Source organism: Dama dama, chromosome 21 (assembly GCF_033118175.1).
Source record: "Dama dama isolate Ldn47 chromosome 21, ASM3311817v1, whole genome shotgun sequence".
In the NCBI taxonomy this organism is placed as follows: domain Eukaryota; kingdom Metazoa; phylum Chordata; class Mammalia; order Artiodactyla; family Cervidae; genus Dama; species Dama dama.
In genome coordinates, this window is record NC_083701.1 from 38,300,618 (window position 1) to 38,319,858 (window position 19,241).

At 41.7% G+C, this 19,241-nt stretch overlaps 1 protein-coding gene across 1 annotated transcript in view; it reads left to right on the forward strand.

Annotated features, from left to right (window-relative positions):
* Window positions 1–8,256: 8,256 nt before the first annotated feature.
* HNF4G (hepatocyte nuclear factor 4 gamma) overlaps window positions 8,257–19,241 on the forward strand; it is a 127,234-nt gene continuing 116,249 nt past the window's right edge. Inside the window, exon 1 of the mRNA XM_061123518.1 lies at window positions 8,257–8,563. The gene's annotated coding sequence lies outside the window, so the exon portion shown is untranslated. The remainder of the gene's footprint in view (window positions 8,564–19,241) is intronic.

A 19,241-nucleotide genomic window follows, 5' to 3' on the forward strand; every position in this document is an offset into this window, starting at 1 on the left:
CTGGCATTGCCCAGAAAAAGTACACAGAGTAAGAAGACAAGAACGCTAAAGGGAAAATCTTGGGAAATTAGTTACAGAATGATTGGAGCAAAGTGGTAAGAAATACAGATAAAAGAATGTTTAAGAAGGTTAGACATAGACTCTGGTGAATTTAATGTAAGGATCGAACATGTCCTTATTGGATTATCAGCCAGAAGTTGTAAGGCCTTTCCAAAGAACAGTCTATAGAATGGAACCATTGAAAGCCAGGTTATAGTGGGCAGAGGAGTGAATGGAAGGTGTTGATAAAGAGACTGTCAATTGTCTTGGCTAGTGATTCTTGGCTGCAAAGGACAAAAAATAGGGCAACACCTGAAGGGAACAGAATAGAGAACAAATTTGGCTTCTTAAATTTTTTTTTTTTTTTACTTTATTAATAAGATTTGAACATGTGTATAGACTGCAGGGAAGAAGCCATTGGTGAGAGAGAATTTAAAGACATAAGGAAAGAAATAATTGATAGAACAAGGCCAGGCATAGGCAGGAAGGGATGGGATCAAGAACACAGGTGGAGGGATTAACCTTAAACAGGAGTTGAATCTCTTCTTCCTGTGATAGCATCACAGGGAAGGTGCACTTAGATCTACATGGATACACAAGAGAGTCTGACTACTGTAGTCTCCAGCTTTTATCTGATATCTGGTCTTGATGGAGGTATGTAAGAGATCAGGAAGGCAGAAATGGTGACTTCACTTGTGAGTATGAAACCCTGGCAGGAATCCTGAGCACCTGCTGTCAGATTTTGAAAGCATTCACTACTTTTTCTAAAAAAAGAAATGAATTTGTTTTATTTTTGGTTGTGCTGGACCTTTACTGTTGTGCTGGTTTTTCTCTAGTTGTGGTGGGTGAGGCCACCTCTCTATTTTCGGTGCTCAGGTTTCTCATTGCTGTGGCTTTTCTTGTTGGGGAGCGTGGGCTTCAATGGTTCAGGTTCCCAGGCTCCAGGGCAAAGGCTCAACAGTTGTGGCATGCGGACTTAGGTGTTCCAAGGTATCTGGAATCTCCCTGGACCAGGGATCCAACCCGTGTCTCCTGCACTGGCAGGCAGATTCTTTACTACTGAGCCATCAGGGAAGCCCGAAAACATTGCCTACTCTTAAAGTCATACCTACATGATAGAATGCTACTTAGTATTTCAAATGTCGTGGGTCAGACAGATCACTCACTTACAGTTTCTGAAATGATCAATATGCTTCCAGAAGAGAAAGCTTGATCTCATGATGCAGAGTCATTATGGAGAGAACGGGAACACAGTTAATTGTGATGATTTAAGATTCTTGACTCTTGAACTAGTTCATTTGTAAAATGGTTGTTCTGAAGAGAGGAGAATATATTGCAAAATTATAGAAGAGGAAAATATACATTTAGAAAGTACATACATTTTTGTTTAGGAAATGGAACTTGAAATTATAATGAGACAAGGAGTAAATATAATTGGGCTGACAGAGCCAATTAAATTCAGGGCTATATCTTTGGTAGTATGTTTGGAGGGCTTTGTGAGGACTGTTTGACTTCATTACTTAAAGTACAAGTAGGCATGGACTGTAGGACAAAGCTACAATAATGGTTTGCATGATATCTGTCACAAATTATGCTAAATTATACTAAACGGATGAGGTAAATGAACATGCTATTTACTTATAAGTATATATTATTCTTAGTACTTGAGTCTTATGAGTGGTAATTAAGTTTTTTAATTCTCCTCTGGGTGTCTGATATTTTGCATACCAAATTTAAATATACAAACAAATGTATCTTATATCTATTTTATATAAGAGATAGATATATATATGTATATATACACACATATAAGGACTTCCCTCATATATGTATGTTATATCTATTTTGTCTCATAATGTGAATTGCAGTGGTCTCTTTTTGCTTCTTTTCTCTGTGAGAGTCGGGATGACAAGGAAGATGCCAGCCTTGACTTTGGAATCAGGTTAGCTCTGAACTTACCAGCTTCTTAATTCCGTTCCTCATCTTCCTCACCTACAGTGACATTAATAATACAAATCTTTTAGAGTTTTTGTAAGTACTCAATGTGTAAACTGACTAAAAGTCCATAAAACAGTGCATAGCATAGTGCAAACATTCCCCCAAAAGTCAGCTATCATGAAAACATGGTGATGATATTAATATTTAATGAACATTTCTTACAGCAAACCTTCTACATATGCTCAATATTTTATAATGTGAACCTCAAGGAAATGTAAGTTGCCATAAAGCAACTAGATTTTAACCTACTTATTTTTTGACATTGGATAAAGTTAATTTTTGAAGGAGTATAATACTTATCACAGTGTCAAAAGCAAGTGTACAGTTAACTCAGTCTTTTCTCTCTCTCTTTTTTCTTCCTTCATTTATCCTTTTCTTTCCTCTCTCTTTTTCACTGTGTCTTACAAAATAGAGAATCCTTTTTGTGGATATTCTCAGAGTCCAAATAGAAATGGAATATTATTAAGTTCTTTTTGAATTTAAAAAAATTTGAATATCAACTAGGTGAAAAACTGATAATGAAAAGAAGACAAACAGCATAAAATCTGTGTGCAGAGGATATGCAGAAGAAAAGCGAGTATAATAATGAGTTGATTATCTCGGCAAAGATTGATAACCCCACTGATTATTAAAAACAGAAGGAAATGGAACACAATTGAGTGGTTATTTTATAGATCCCTGACACAATTGTTTGCTTTATTTCCTTTAAGTTTTAAAGTTACATTTTCTTCTTCATTTCTTAGACTTGTTTTGGTTTATAAATAAGAAGACCGCTAAAGACCCTTAAAATTTTTAAGGATGTCTAGAATCAGCATTTCATCTTACGTCCACTAGATGGCAGGTAGAGGATTCAGAATACCTTTCAGAAGCTATGTGTCAGCTGTTCTCATTTGCAACACTAGATGAGAAAACCGATTTGGTTCAGAGTGAGACATTTTGGACGGATAAGGCAATGGCAACCTACTCCAGTGTTCTTGCCTGGAGAATCCCAGGGACGGGGGAGCCTGGTGGGCTGCCGTCTATAGGGTCGCACAGAGTCGGAGATGACTGAAGCGACTTAGCAGCAGCAGCAGCAGCAGCAGGACATTTTGGAAATGAGTCTCTTTTTCTTTCACCCTCCTCGATCTCCCACACATAGCCTTAAACAAACCAAAAAGAGGACTGGTAAAACTGGTAAAAGGGTGTAGAGTTTCTAATAAGGCTTTTATGTCTTTATCTACAGTTACAGGGTAGAACAACAGAACGCTTGCAAATTTATTTTCTTTATTGAAAACTGTATAACTAAAATCCAGCAACAAAGCTGTATTTGACTATGTATTTTCGCAAAAATGTTTACAATTTTTTTTCTCTTTTGGGCACCTACAATCTAAAATGGTGTGTTTTCTCTGAACAATCTAAATCCATTTATTTTCTCAACAAGGAAGGTTCTGTGGATCTCTGTTATGGAAGGGGCAGTTGGAAATTACATTATAACTTGGCAATCGATTTTCTTTCTTTCTTTTTTTCCTCCCTATCTTCTTTATGATAAGAGAGAGTAGGGAAGTAGAGAACTTTAAGATTCTTTTTCTTTTTTTTCTTCCAGTTTTTATTGGAATCTTTTTTTTTCCCCCCCCTGGTTTGGAATGAGGTAGAAAGAATCAAATTTTCTGGTTTGAACACATGCCTTTCCATGGAGGGGCCGAGGCCCTGGAAATGTAAAGGGCCAATCTTTGTTACAGAGGGGTTCATTTCAGAGAAGGGTGTGTTCTGCAAAGACAAATAGGTCCCACAGATAGTTGCCAAGGGCACCGAATACATCTTTGCATTACACCTTGAACTAGCGTGTTCATATCACCTCTTTTTTTATTGCATGTACCATAAATGACTGTAAAAGTTTGCAAATCATGCAGAGACCTTGGCAGTCAATACTTCACAGGAAATCTACAAAGAGAGGAGCTGGGGAAAAGAGATCCAGCCTAGCAGTTTTAGTTGTTTTTTTTTTTTTTTTTTTTGGCACAGGAACCCTAGGTTGACATTGAGAATTAGTGAATGTTCGATTTTTGACAGTGTCTCAGCCAGAGGTGTCCGCAGAGCCACTTAATCTGAAATCTTGGTTTTTTCATTTAGATTAACAGGTAATTGGAAACACTCCTGTGGCCTTATTTACACGGGTTTACTCTAGGTGCTCATCTGTGATGAGGCCATAAAAGAAAGGCTAATTTTTATCTGGGCCAACGCGTGGGCAAGTAGGGCGCCTAGCTGTGGAGGCATTGCCCGCAGCTTTTCCGAAGTCTGTTTTTTAAGAGCCTCTCTCTCCAAAAGAGCCAGGCAAGGGCCTGGAGGTTGCTTTTTAGGCTCTACACTGTGTTGGTGATGCTGCAGCTGGGGGGCACACTAATCAGCCCCCTCCTCCGTGTTTAATCTGCCCATTCTGCGGATTTAGGGAAGGGAAAAGTGTTTGTTTTACCACTTTAAATTCAAGGCATTAAAGATGGGTGCCCGGTGAAAAGTCCGACAAACCAAATACAGACGAGGGTACCAAAGCCCGGGATTCGGAGACAAACTCCGCTACTGTCCAGGCCGGAGAGGCAGACCTCATTGAAGCTACTATGTAGGGAGGGTCGGCGGCGATGAAGTGGCTTAGCATCCCCTTTCCCACAGCCGGGAGCCTCGCAGCTTTAAAGCTTCGGCAGTGCCTCGCTTTGGACTGCGCTAGGGACCAAAGGGCTGTGCTTTCCCGGAGAGAACACTGGGTTACAGGGCCGTGAACGGCGGCGGGAGAAAAAGCCCCAGGCCCCACATCCAAGGCAGGATGGCTTTAGACTGTTCCTCTCTCACACACACCCGCCTCCACCGGCAGCGCCCTCCTCTCCCCAATCCCCGACCCCCACGCCAGTCCCAATGACTGGAATCCTTCACTTCTGATGCAAAAAACATTCAGTGGAGTCCAGGGAGTTTTTGAAATTCTGGCGGAGGCTGCTTTGTCCGTTGATTCGCCCCCAGGGTCAAACAGAGCCCCAAAGGTTGAGTTGGGGGATGCGCTGAGCTCAGCTCCAGCCTTTGAATTGCCCCTGAACCCCCCGTGGCCACATCCCGCCCGCGGTCCTTTACATCTGAGTGGCTTAGAAGGGGTTCCCGAGCTTTGCCCAATCCAGAGAGGGCCGGCAGGCGGAGAACTGCGCGAGGTTTTTAGTTTTCCTTTTTAATTGTAACCCCCGGCGGGGAAGCTTGCGTGCGGGTGGGCGGTCATCGCCGCTAACTGCGCCCTCCCGGGCGGTGGCCGGCTCCAATGTGGGTGCGACGGCGGTGACACCGGGTCAGCAGAGGTGGAGCACCTGGGCAGGAAGTGGACACCTCCCGTCTGGGGCAGGTTTCTGTGCAGGCGGAGGGCGTGGAGCTGCCCTCGGAAACAGGGCCTCTGGGAGCTGAGATCTGCAAGACCGTTTCCCCGCAGGTTCCGCGCGCCCCCTCCCCACCGCTCTGCCAGAGGCCACAGCTTTCCATTCATAGTATCAGAAGCTCTCCTGGGAAAACCCGGAATTTTTATCCAGACGGTTTGGTGGCATTGGGAAGGGGGGAAAAATCGTGTAAAAAAGTTGATCAAAGCGAAAAGGAAAAGCCCAGGTTAAACGAGACATTTAACAGGAAAGCCAGGCAAAGAATTTTATGACGCCAATTTGCGGTGTTTAATTTCAGGTTAAAAGCAGATCTCACATAAACACATATGTGTGTGATTTCTCCCTAAATACTGACTATTGAAACAGAACTTTGTATTTCGGAAAACCTTGCCCTAAAAAATTATTCCGATCTCTTCCTTCTCCTGTTGTTCCGCCCACTCCTACCCCTGCCATGCGTCAGGGGAAACTACTCTCCATAGAGTACATTTTTCATTCTCAGCATCATAAACCCATGCCATGGAGAATCGTAATAAATTAGTTTCAGGTACAATATAAGTGATGCTCTAAAGCTGGGTTAGTTGACATTGGTTGATTTAGTAAAAACTGCCAAAGCTGTAGCTGAGTCAACCTCTCATACTTTCCTTTAGTTCACAGGGTCACTTATTTGTCTATTTATTTAGTTACCTGAAACCACTCCCTACTTGCTGCGAATGAGAAAGGACTGGCAGTGTTAAACTCTTACAGATTTTTCTAAGTTGAATGGATGTAATGCTTCCTCTGTGCGTGCTCAGTCGCCTGTGACTCTGTGACAGGACTGTAGCCTGCCAGGCTCCTCTGTCCACAGTATTCTCCAGGCAAGAATACTAGAGTGGGTTGTGATTTCCTCCTCCAGGAGATCTTCCCTACCCAGGAATGGAACCCTCCTCTCCTGCTTGGCAGGCGGATTCTTTACCGCTGAGCCACCTGGGAAGCCTCAATACTTCCTTGAGATAATAACTAAGTCCTAACAGAGTTTATACTTCCTTGAATGTACTGTCATTTCCCTTCTTATTAGTCAAAATCCTTGTGACAATAAAATTCTCTGGCAAAGGTTTTACATATTGTGTCAAAATAATTTTTGATACAGAATATATGATGATCACTTCCTGGTAGATTAGCAATTCTACCACACATGGATGAGAAACTGATCATCCCAAACCGAACCCGCTGACATTAGGGATTGTTAGGAGTGAAATAAACGGAGACTCTGGTTTCTCTGCTGGGAACTACAGATGTCAAATGGCATCAAAGTTTCTGAGAACAGGGATGGACAGTTTGTGACTTCAGACTTTTCAGCCTTTTATGGGAACTGTATATTTCTATTTTGGCAAGAATAAGACAACCTACACTCACTATCCAAGTATGTGGAAATATTTTTTGAGAATGACCATGGGCGATCTTTAAACAACACACCTGTGAAAGATTTGCATAATAAATACAGCCGCCGGTTAATTGTTATTCTCTTGCCTGGGCTGTCTCTGGAGGGTTTCCTGGAGCGGATTTGGACAGAGGGAGGCCTTTCCAGACCTGGTTTGCAGACCACGTGGGCAATGAGACCAAAAGAATGTGTTTTGCTCAAGAAGGTAGACCTAAAGAAAATAGTATATGATCTCTCTTCTTTGTTCTGATTTGTGAAACACCAACTACTTGTTTTTAAAGGAGCCTTTCAGCAAGAGATTCAGAAGGAGGAAACTGAGAAAGTTTAGTAAACCTGATCTAAAAAGAAAAAGTACCTAGCCCTTTGATCTCCCTGGCATTGTTATTACAGTCTTAAAATAACCGCCGCCAACCCCCCCCCCCCCCGTCGGAAAAGAAAAACCTTAGGGATTAAGTAACTATTTATCTCATGAAGATAATTACTTGTTTGACCCGAAGTCATTCATTCCTGAAACCATGAAGTTAAATTGCTGAGATGTTTTTAAGAGCCACTGCTTCTGGCTATATCGCTTGGTTAACAAAAACCTGATCCGGATGACCATCGCATCTCGGATGGGTCTGGGCATCACTACTCCAAGTCTCAAGTTTGTGACGGTTCCTAGTGTGTGGGAGGAAGAAAGGAAGTTTTCCATCAGATACATCTGTAAAGAGGTACTAAGTGACCGAAGCCACAGGTGGCGAGGTTAACCGGGAATGGAAAACCGGGCTCCCTCTACTTTCCAGAACTCTGGCGGAGCAAGGTGTCACAAGCCGTAGGGCAGAAGTTAACCCCTGCGGGTCAAGGTGCAGATTAACGAGATCGATGCGGCTTCCCCTAGTGGTGCGGCCGCAGTGGTGTCCCTAGGAACCTACTTAATTCCCTTTAATAATACTTCCGGCCCTTTTCTGGACCTCATTGGCTCGGGATGAGAGGAGCATTCTCGGGTCAGCAGGCTTCTCCGCGCTACAGCCTGTCCCGAGGCACTGGCCCAGGGCAGACACCGCCCTGGGCGAGGCGTGACCTGGGGCAGGGAGGGGGATTGTGTCGGCGGCCCCGGGGGCCGCGCTTGGCCTCAGGCCGGGGGGTCCTCAGGAGGCGGGAGGCGGAGAGAGGGAACGCCTGCTCCGATGGTCCAGCGGCCGCGCGCCTCGCCGCTATGGAGGCCTCCGGGAGGCCCGGGGAGAGCCGCTCGGGTCCACGCGGGCAGGGCTCCGGGGCTCGCCAGCCCGCCCGCCGCTCGCCCCGGGGCCTTGGGAACCGGGAAACGAGCGCGGCGAGGCGGTGGCGGCCTCGCCGCTTTCAGTTTTCATTGAGGCCGCTGGTTACTGTTTAACATCCCCACCCACGTTTCAGTTTGTTTAGTAAATCGATCGGACGGTGAGAGTTCGCCGTTCGCTGTTCTGTCGCCATTGAGCCGAGCTAATACCCTCCCAGCATATGGTCTAAAGTCTCTGCTAGCGATCCGGAAAAACAAACAAACAAACAAAACAACATCCTTACGCCTCGTCTCCCCGATAACCCCGCCCCACCCCCACCTTCCACCTCGGCGCTCGCAAACCTCCTTCCCGGGCTGGGAAAAAGTGCGGCCCGGGACCCCCGCAGCCGGGGCGGGTGGGGGGATCTGCCGTCGGGAGATGCGGCGGCGGCCGCGCGGCTACGGCGACGCGGGAGCTCCGGGAGCCGCTCCGCGCAGGTAAGTCTCCCCGCCGCGCCCCCGAGCCCAGCGGCTGAGCCCCAGCCTGCGGCCCCCCGGCCGGGGTCGGACCGGAGGACGCTCGGTTCCCCTCCCGCGGCTGCACCGGGGACGCCCGCCCGGGAGGGGCTGAGCCTTAGGACCCCCTAGGCCACTCGATCTTGAAAGCAGATACCCCGAGGCCTCCCACAGCCCGAAGTGCGGGGAAGAAGAAAGGGCCGGAGGTGAGGCAGCGGGGGGGATGCGCCAGCCGGTCACTCAGGAAAAGGAGAAAATAAAAGTTGGATGTGTTTGGCAGAGGAACTTTCGGTGTCTGTCGGCGAGTCACGTGGTTGCCAGGTCTCTGGGGGCTTTGGTGGAGTTTTTTTTTGTTTGTTTTTTTTTTTTTGTAGCCTGGGGCCAGGCCAGGGCTTTGGGATATTCCTTGGGTCTCCGAGGTTTGTAGGGAGGTGTTTGGCCCTAGAGCATCACTCCAGGCCTTTGCTGCCGTCTCAGCCTCTGCCAGTTCTCTCTTAGACACATTTTGAGAGTGGGTATCTTCAGGTGATGCCTCTGGGGCGATTATATGAAGAATGTAGGTGTATGTCTTTCTGTCTGTCTATACATGTATGTGCATATATATATATATATAATCGTTATATAGAATTATATATATACATAATTCAATTTAAATCACCTTAGCTTCCTTTGGGAAGAAATGTCCTTTGGAAGCTTGTTTAAACAATGTACAGGTTAAGCAATAATCACTCCTTGTCTAACGGGAATAGCCCAGCACGTGATAAGATCTTCGAATTGAATGTAATGGGCTTCATACCTGATGTGCTGCTCTTCTAAGACTTGCTCTAATCAATTACAGGACCCCTCTCCAACAAGCAATCTGCCTTCAGTCAGCTTTCCTATGAGGGCAGCCCTAGAGAATGCAGACTACTGGCCGCTGTCCACTTCACAGGATGTCCTGAAAACTAAACTCCTCATAAATAGTAACATTTTCTGCTTTTGTTTTGTTACTTTCTCCTACTTTCCCCTTCATTTCATATGTATCTTCTCTTCATTGGTACAATGCTCTTCCCTTCCAGCTAGCACCAGTTTTTTCATAATAACCGTGTTGTCCCCACCCTCTCAGCACACTTCCCTCTGTTTTCATCTGTTGTGCTCAGTACTGTCAGTCAAGTCACCTGATCTATTTATTTATTTATTGTGTTTGAAGTCAGTGGCCTAGAAGGGTTGGGCTCCTCTCTGGTACCATTTGGGTGAGAAGGTGGAGAAAGAAGGTGTCCAGTGGTGGTAAACTACTTATTTTTCACTTCTCAAAAGTGTAGGTGAAGGGCTGTTTGTTCTCTTCTTCCCATTCCTCCTCAGCTCCATTTATAGGCCTACAAATAGGGAATGTTTCTCATCATGCTTTATGAAGGTATGTGTGTGTTAGTCACTTAGTCATGTCTGACTCTTTGCGACCCCATGCATTAATTGGCCAGGCTCCTCTGTCCATGGAGTTCTCTAGGCAAGAATACTGGAGTGGTTTGCCATTCCCTTCTCTAGAGTCAAACCCTGCTTTCCTGCATTACAGGCAGATTCTTTACCATCTGCACTACCAGGGAAGCCCTTTTAAACTAGAGTGTGTCTATTAAGATCTCATAAGCATTTTATTCTTCAGTTGTCATTATAAGCATATGGGATAGCAGAAATTAATTTGGGGGATGACTAAGATTTTTTTTTTTACACTTGCAAATAATAATGCAAATAATAACTTTGCATTCCCTGTTTCTTTTGAAAATTCTTGTTATTTTCTTTGAATTCTAAAAGTACTACTTGCTTATAAAGCAACAAGAAAATTATAGTAAAATATAAAGTGAATCCTCTTTCCTATCCATATATGTTGTTGATTTGGTTTGGTAGTGGTGGTTTGGTCACAAAGTTGTGTCCAACTCTTGCCACCCTGTGGACGGTAGCCCACAGTTTCCTCTGTCCATGGGATTTCCCAGGCAAGAATACTGGAGTGGGTTGCCATTTCCTTCTCCGGAGGCTCTTCCCAACCCAAGAATCAAGCCCTGGTCTCCTGCATTGACAGGTGGATTTTTTATCACCGCCATCAGGGGTTCCCTCCCATGTATTATTTCAAAAAACTGGATAATGGTTCATTTATCAGTGTTCTGAAATTTGCTTTCTTTTAATATTTCTCAAATATTTCTCTGTCAGTATATGAAGATTTCTTTTTAAATGTAACTGCCTAATGTAACCAGCCAACCGATATCCCCCAGAATATTCACTTGAATTTTCCAGTTTCTTACTATTACAAAGAGTGATACAGTGGTTATCTGTGTACATTGTCTCTGCAAGAATACCACAGAAGATTTATTCTGAGAAGAGATTTACCAGTTCCAGGGGGATGTTCACTTTAAATTCGATGGATATTGTAAAGACCCTTCCTAAGTACACACAGTGTGGTTACCTTACTCTTGCCAACACTGGATAGTAACAATCTGTTTAAAATGTTGCCAGTCTGATTGTTGAAAAGTGGATTTCTCATTGACAGAGTTGGATATTTGGAAACTATATAACCAGCCCTGTAATGTCTAACTTGGAGAGCTTGAGAATTTTGCTTTGAAAATATAGTAATAAAGTGGAAAAGGAATTAAATACATATTAAAATATCACCTTATTTTGAGCTTGTAAAAGAAGCCACTCTATTAGTCACTATCCATTAACTGAATGGCTAGAGATACTGGTGCATGCTAAGTGAGAATTTTGATGTTACAAACATGTGACTCTGGCGAGCCTAATAGTTGCTGTTGTGATTGTGTGACTGTTGACTTACGTGTTTGCTACCTTTGTAAGAGGATTCACATCCCTAGGAATGAAACATAATTTTAAGCGAGATATTGTAGTTTGGAGTCCTTAGGAAACTATACATGCAAACAGAACAACTGAGTGTACAGTGATACATCATTGTACGTACATACATACATCCTTGCAGAATTGCTCTGTCTACTCTCCCCATAGAAATTTTCCCCTGTTGGTATTAATCAGCTCATACATAGAGTCATAAAGTGCTTCACATATGGCTTCCTCTTACACTTGGGAGAACTATTTAGGAATCTTAATAACATATATGTTTTTTTGCTGAAACTTACTAATCCTTAATACGTGTTACATATTGTTCTAAGCCATTCTTATGAATTTTTTCTCTTACATTCTTGAAACAAATCTCTGCAGCTAATACTAATATTCTCCCCATATCAGATGGGAAAAATGAGGCAGAGAAATTTAAAAACTTGACTAAGGTCACACATCTACAGAGGATAAAACTGGGGATTCAAGTCCAGGCATTTTGAATCTAAGCCATGGGAGTGACCTTGGCACCTTAGAAGTCCTCACTTGTTCACTGCACAGGACTGCCCAGCTGAAGGGGGCATGAGGAATGATACCTTGATTAGACCCCACAGACCTTGCCATGTCTCCTTGTTCTTGACCAAGTATTCCTGGGGGAAAGCACTTCTAGGTCACAGAAGTCTGTCAGGAACGGCAACAATCCTGCTCCATGTATGCATATTTGCATGTTTATACAAATAACTTTGAAACTCATTACTATCTTACCCATTCATCATGGATAACCCTTAAAGAAAAGCTTTCCCTTTATGATATGGACTTCCTGTTGTTGTTGTTTAGTGGCTAAGTTGTGCCTGATTCTTTGAGACCCCATAGACTGCAGCATGCCAGGCTTCCCTGTCCTTTACTATCTCCCAGTTTGCTCAAATTCCTGTCCACTGAGTCAGTGATGCCATCCAACCATCTTATCTTCTGCTATACTTGTACTTCCTACCTTGTATTTAATACATAAGGAGACAGAATGCTCTCTATACAGGAGAATTAGTTCATAGCTTCTGATACTGTGTTGCTGTGAAAACCTTTGATTTTTATCAAGATGACCTTATGGAAAATGCATAGGGAATTACTTTTTTTTCTTTTTTTGTGATTCTCTTAACATTTTGGGGGACATGAAGGTCTTTGAGGATGACCACCTCATGGGATGTAAGCCTAGAGAGACTGCTTTGTTGTCTCATAGGGATGCTTCTATTCCTGCCCAGCTGTTTACTAAAAGGGGGACAAAAGCTGGGGCAGTTGGGCAAGTTAAGCTCTTTGAAGCCTGGTTTCCTCATTTTTGAAGTATATGTGATTATAACATCTGTCTCGTAGAATTGATATAATGATTATATATGTTAATAATACATTCAAACATTTAGAGCAATGCCTGGCATATACTAGGTACCTGACATGTATTCTGTGTTGCTGTTATTGTTGCGATAGAATGAGATGATTCATCTACAGTGCTACTTGGTTGTTGTTAATAAGTTAATAAGTGTCGCCCGCTTTTATTGACCCTGTCTCTAAAGGGATTATGCAGAGGGGCTTCCCAGGTGGTTCAGCAAGTAAAGAGTCTACCTGCCGATGCAGGAGCCACAGGAAATGTGGGTTCAACCCCTGGGTTGGGAAGATCCCCCGAGGAGGAAACGGCAACCCACTCCAGTATTCCTGCTGGGAAAACTTCATGGACAGAGAAGCCTGGCAGGCTACAGTCCATGGAGTTGCAAAGAGTCGGACACAACATCAGTGACTGAGCAGGCACACAGATTGCATAAGACTTCAAGAGTTTTATGGTGGCCCCGGCACCCCTCTGCCAACCCCTCTAGTAGGCCTCAGAGATCAGTGATGAATAAGAGACGTAGTCCCTGAATTCATGAAGTGTTTAGGTAAACAGTGTAGACAAGGAACATCCTGAGTATATAGTTCAGTGGTTAGAACATGGCCTGAGGAATTATCAAAACTTTAATGCAAATTTCAGTTTTGCCCTCTGCCAGCTGTATATCCCTGTGTGTTACTTAACATTTCTGTGCCTCAGTTTAAACAGTTTTAAAGTAAAAATAACAGTCTTTATTCTTAAAGTATATGTGGATTAATTCTTTTATTACTTAAGTCAAACATTTTATTTGTTGAACATTTGACCCTTTCTCTGCACTCTATTTCAATATAGAAAAATCACATTTATAGATGATAGTGAAAAATTGTTATAGATATCTAGATAGTGAATTCACATCTCATTTTAAAGTACCTACTGATACCACCATCTGGGTCTGGTAATTTAGTATTTTTTAAAATATTTTTAATCTTTGAGTATTGTTCCTCTCGGCTTGCATACTGTGTTGTAGTTTGTGTGTGTTCTTGGTCAGATTATGGAATCTGTCCCAGTATTTTTTTTTTCCTTTTGCTTTTCTCGTTTCTGACATTATGGCTATAGTTTGCAAATAAACTCTGTATTTTAATTTAAATGGAATGGAATTATATGCACTGTACTAGATACCTGGAATAGGGGCACAAATAAATCAGTGTCCCCACTCTCAAACACAAATAATCTACTTGGAAGACAAACACCTATAACCCTCTATAACATAGGGTGATAACTCTTGTATTAGTACAGTAAATAGAAATACCATGGAAAATGGAAACACAAAAGATGCATTTAGCTTGAATGTCCTAGAGAGATTTCATGGAAGAATAAGTGATTTTCCGATTAGCTCTTGCTGAATAGAGAAGAGTCAGAAAGGGGTTTGGGGCAGAGGAGATTACATTTGAAATAAGTGGAATGGCAAGAAATGAACAGGGGAAGGAGCACTGGGCCATTCTGACGATCCTGAATGTGGATAACAAAAGTTTGAGCTACGTCCTGTAGGTAATGGGGAGCATCAAAAGTCTATAAGTAGGTTGAGTTAGGAAAGCTTTCTGTCTCCTTTTTCTTTCTTAAAATTGATTGGCAACATTTTGGAGGTTGGATCAAAGAGGCACAGATCAAAGAGACAGGAGAATTGTAGGAAACTTTCTCAATTGCCCACTGGAAATGGAGATATGAAGAGGATAAGGTAGACTTGAGAGATCTTTTGGCGCTCTTTCAGTTGACTTTAAGAACTGTAGAATAAGGAAGATGAGACAGTATGAAGGATTGAAGCAGACCTTAAATCTTTAGGATTGTACAGGAAGCTTTGATTTGATAATGGTCATTATAGATTTGTAGTTTTTCAACTATTATGGTCCTAAAAATTGTCCATATTTTAAAACCTAGCTTGTATGGCAAAACTAAACCTCATTTGGCCATTTGGGCCAGATTGTCAAGTACTCAGGAAGAAGATTGTTTCTCTAGTTTGTTCTCTTGTCTAGAAGATTTGTTTCTCTAGCAAAGGCACTACTATTTTTAATGTGAATTTTTGCAGCAACCAACTGTTCTCCCTTCCTGATTAGTCTTAACTCCATGATAGTGGTTAGAATGATATAGAGAAAACAGGTCTGACGTTGTCTTTTTTCTTCTACTTAAAACCATTCATTCAATTCCTAGTACCCTTATCATGAATTCCAAATGTGCTTATATCACTAGACCCTGTGTAACTTGGTCTGTGATTTCCACTCCAAGCTTCATGTGTCTTTTCTTGACATCTCTTACTTTAGTTTTTAGCTGCAATGTCTTCTATTTTCTCAAAGGCATTATGCTCTGCACCTTCAAAAGTGCTGTATCTATTGTTTGGAAAACTCTCTGCCATTGTCATCAGCATTTCCCTCCCTGCCTTCTAGTCATCTTCCACCTTTCTGGTGGGTCTTTGCTTAAATACCACCTTTCCTGACCCCCTGCCCCAATATACCAATTTAATTCTACCTTGTTCTTTCCCTATCATATTTACCAGCTTCATCACATACTGTGGTTGCAGGATTGATGATGATTCTTTTAGGCTCGAGTGTTAGACCTCTGAGAATAAGAAATATGTTATTCTTGCTCACTTCTTTATTTGGGTATTTAGTCGAGGTTTAATGAGCTTGTGTTCACTAAATGAATGAGTAGCTTTAATGGAGATTATTGTTCAGTTGCTAAGTCATGTCTGACTCTGTGACCCCATGGACTGCAGCATGCCAGTCTTCCCTGTCCTTCAGTATCTCCTGGAATTTGCTTAGATTCATGGCCATTGAGTCAGTGATGCTATCTAACCATACCATTCTCTACTGCCCCCTTTTCCTTTTGCCTTCAGTCTTTCCCAGCATCACGGTCTTTTCCAGTGAGTTGGCTCTTCACATCAGGTGGCCAAAGTATTAGTTACTCATCTTCAGCATCAGTTCTTCCAATGAATACTCAGGGTTGATTCCCTTTAGGATTGACTGGTTTGATCTCCTTGTAGTTCAAGGGACTCTTAAGAGTCTTCTGTAGCACCACAATTCAGAAGCATCAGTTCTTCAGCTCTCAGCCTTCTTTGTGGTCCAACTCTCACATCTGTACACGACCATGGGAAAAACCATAGCTTTGACTATACAGACCTTTGTTGGCAAAGTGATATCTCTGCTTTTTTTTAATACATTGTCTAGGTTTGTCATAGCTTTTCTTCCATGGAGCAAGTGTCTTTTAATTTCGTGACTGCAGTCACTGTCCACAGTGATTTTGGAGCCCAAGAAAATAAAGTTTGCTGCTGTTTTCACTTTTTCATCATCTATTCGCTATTAACGGAAGAGACTGGATGCCATGATCTTTGTTTTTTGAATGTTGAGTTTCAAACCAGCTTCTTCACTTTCCTCGTTCACCCTCATCAACAGGCTCTTTAGTTCCTTTTCACTTTCTGCCATTAGAGTGGTGTCATCTGCATATATCAGGTTGTTGTTATGTCTCCCGGCAGTCTTGATTCCAGTTTGTGATTCATCCAGTCTAGCATTTTGCATGATGCACTCTGCAAGTTAAATAAGCAGGGTGGCAATATATAGCCTTGACGTACTCCTTTCCCAATTTTGAACCAGTTTTTCCATGTTCAGTCTAGCTGTTGCTTCTTGACCTGCATATAGGTTTCTCAGGAGGCAGGTAAGGTGGTCTGGTATTCCTCTTTAAGAAGGAAGGTGAAATGTCAATAGTAGAATTAAAACATTTGTTGAGAATCTAATTTTCAAGCTAGATTCTATTTTGGGTATTAAGCAATGACTGGAAATTCTCTCCTAAAATTTTCATGTCTGGTTAGGGATATGCATTAAAGAATTACTGCCCACTATTATAAGGGTAAGTGTTGAGTGCTGGAGAAGTATTGTAGAAACCTAGCAGAAGGCCCACTAATTTTTCATGGATTAGGTTACACAGGATGTGTAAATTCTTTATTTTTAAGTCAAGGGATATAATTTACTGATATTGAAGTATAATTGCATTGAGATAAGTATATTGAGATATAATTTACATTCAGTAAAATCCATCTTTTTGAACCATACACTTCAATGAGTTTTGGCAAATGTATGCAATCATAAAATCACTGCCAACTGCCCTGAGGATATAAAACCTTTCTGCAAGCCCCTCCTCCCAATTCCCTTATCCTCTTTGGAAGTCAGCCCCCTCCACCTCTCCCCAGCAACTACCCATGTGATTTCTTTCCTTAGGGTTGCCTTTTCCAGAATATATAAGTAGAATCATATAGTATGTGGCTTTTTGTTCACTTCATATAATAATTTTGAGATTCATCCATCTTGTTGTGCATATCCAGGAATAAAGGAGTAAAGCTTATTCCTCTTTAAAGAAACAGATTTATGAGGTACAATTGGCATATAATAAATTGCACATATTTAAAGTGCAAAATTTAAAAAGTTTTGGTATGTGTATCTGTCCATGAAATAATAACCTCAGTAAAGACAGTGAATGCAGCCATCACCAAAGGTTGCTTTGAGCTCCTTCAGAAACCCTCCCTCCTGTTCCTCCCTGTCCTCTGTCCTGAAGCAAATACTGATCTACTTTCTGCTTTTGCAAATTAGTTTTCATTTTCTAGACTTTCTCATCCTTGGGATCATGGAGCATTCTTTTGTGTCTGCCTTCTTTCACTCAGCGTTATTATTTTGATATTTGTACATTTTGTTGCATCTATCAGCTGTTCATTCTTTTTAAAAAATATTTTTAACTGAATGACATAATATTGTATGGTTATGCCACAATTTGTTTATTCATTCACCTATTAATAAACATCTGAACTGTTTCCAGTTTTTGGTTCTTACAAATAGAGCTGCTCTGAACCTTCTTTTAAAAAGAGTTTGTGGGGATAAATGCTTTCATTTGTTTTATGTAGTTGCCTAGCAGTATAATGGCTAGATCTTATAGAAAAAACAGGTTTCCACAGTAGTTGTACCATTTTATGTTCCCATCAGTAATTCTTGAGTTCCAGTGTCCTCACATCCTTAAGAACATTTGGTTGACCAGTCTTTTAATTTTAGGTATTCTGAACAGTATCTGATGAGATTTCACTGTGGTTTCAATTTACATTTCCCTGATGACTAGTGATGCTGAGCATCTTTTCATGAGCTTAGGTACCATTAAGCTGCTTTCTTTGGTGGTTCAAACCTATGCATCTGTGCCCGCCCCCCCTGCTCCCTACCCATCTTTTTGTTATTTTATTTATTTATTTTGACAGTGCTGCATGGCTTGTGGGATATTAGGTCCCCTACCAGGAAACAACCCTGACTCTTGGGAGTAAAAGCATGGAGTCCCAACCACTGGACAGCCAGGGAATTTCTCCTCCACCCATCTTTTTAAAATTGAGCAATTTGTCTTATTATTATTGAGTTGTAAGAGTTCTATGTATATTATAATGATAAGTCCTTTTTCAGATATGAGATTTTAAAATATTATCTCCCTATATGAATTTACTTTTATACAAGGGATAGGATTTGACTGAAAGAAGAGAAGAATAAAGGATATTTTAGTCTTAAATAGGAATAGCATTGTTTTTGTGGTTTCATGAAGCTCCAGTGTAAAACAGAAAAAGATGGTAGAAAGTGAGTTCACAAAAGTGAGAAGAAACCTGAAAATAGAGGCTTTTTGATGTCATACTATGGAATTTAGACTGTGTGTGTGTGTGTGTGTGCACTAACATTAATAAATATCTGTACAATAACAATGTTGATAATACTTGAACTTCACAGTTTATAGAATTCTTTCATATGCAGAATTTATAATGTTTCCATCTACATTATTTGTCTTGTGACAAATATGAGAAGACCCTGAGACTTGGAGATAAGTGTACACAATGTTAAATACGGGTTTTGGGGTTTTGAGCAAATTTTTTTTGGCTTGTGTGTGTGTGTACATTTAATACGTGAAAGTGATATCTGCGTTGATCTGCAGGGACAGGCGAACACTCACAGTGTTCAGTGTTCAGACAGGGAGGGACAGTGTCCTGCTGAGCTCCCGTAGATGGTACAACAGGCCCTGATAGAGGTTGGGGATTATATAATTGTAGTGTTAATATTTTGAAAATGACCATTCACAGTTACCATAGAATGATTTGACAAAACTGCCAAAACCTCAGAGGATTTTCTAGATTCTGAGAATATTCTTTTAGTTGTCCTGATTCTAACTGAATAAGGTATTGCATTTGTCTTACATGTGTAGAAGTTAATTTGCCAAGGGAAAAAAAGAAACAGTCTAATCAAGTTCTTCATTTTTGAATTTTAATTTTTTAGTTTCTCATGAGAAGTTCAAAGATAATAGAAAGTTCTCAAACATAATCCTCTCACTCCATATATTCTATTCCCAGTGTTCTGCTCCAGGCTTTGCCGTCTTTCCCTCTGCTGTTTAGGTTTGGTTTCTTCTTCTGCCTTGTAGATCTTCTCATTGTGGTCTTCCCTTCCT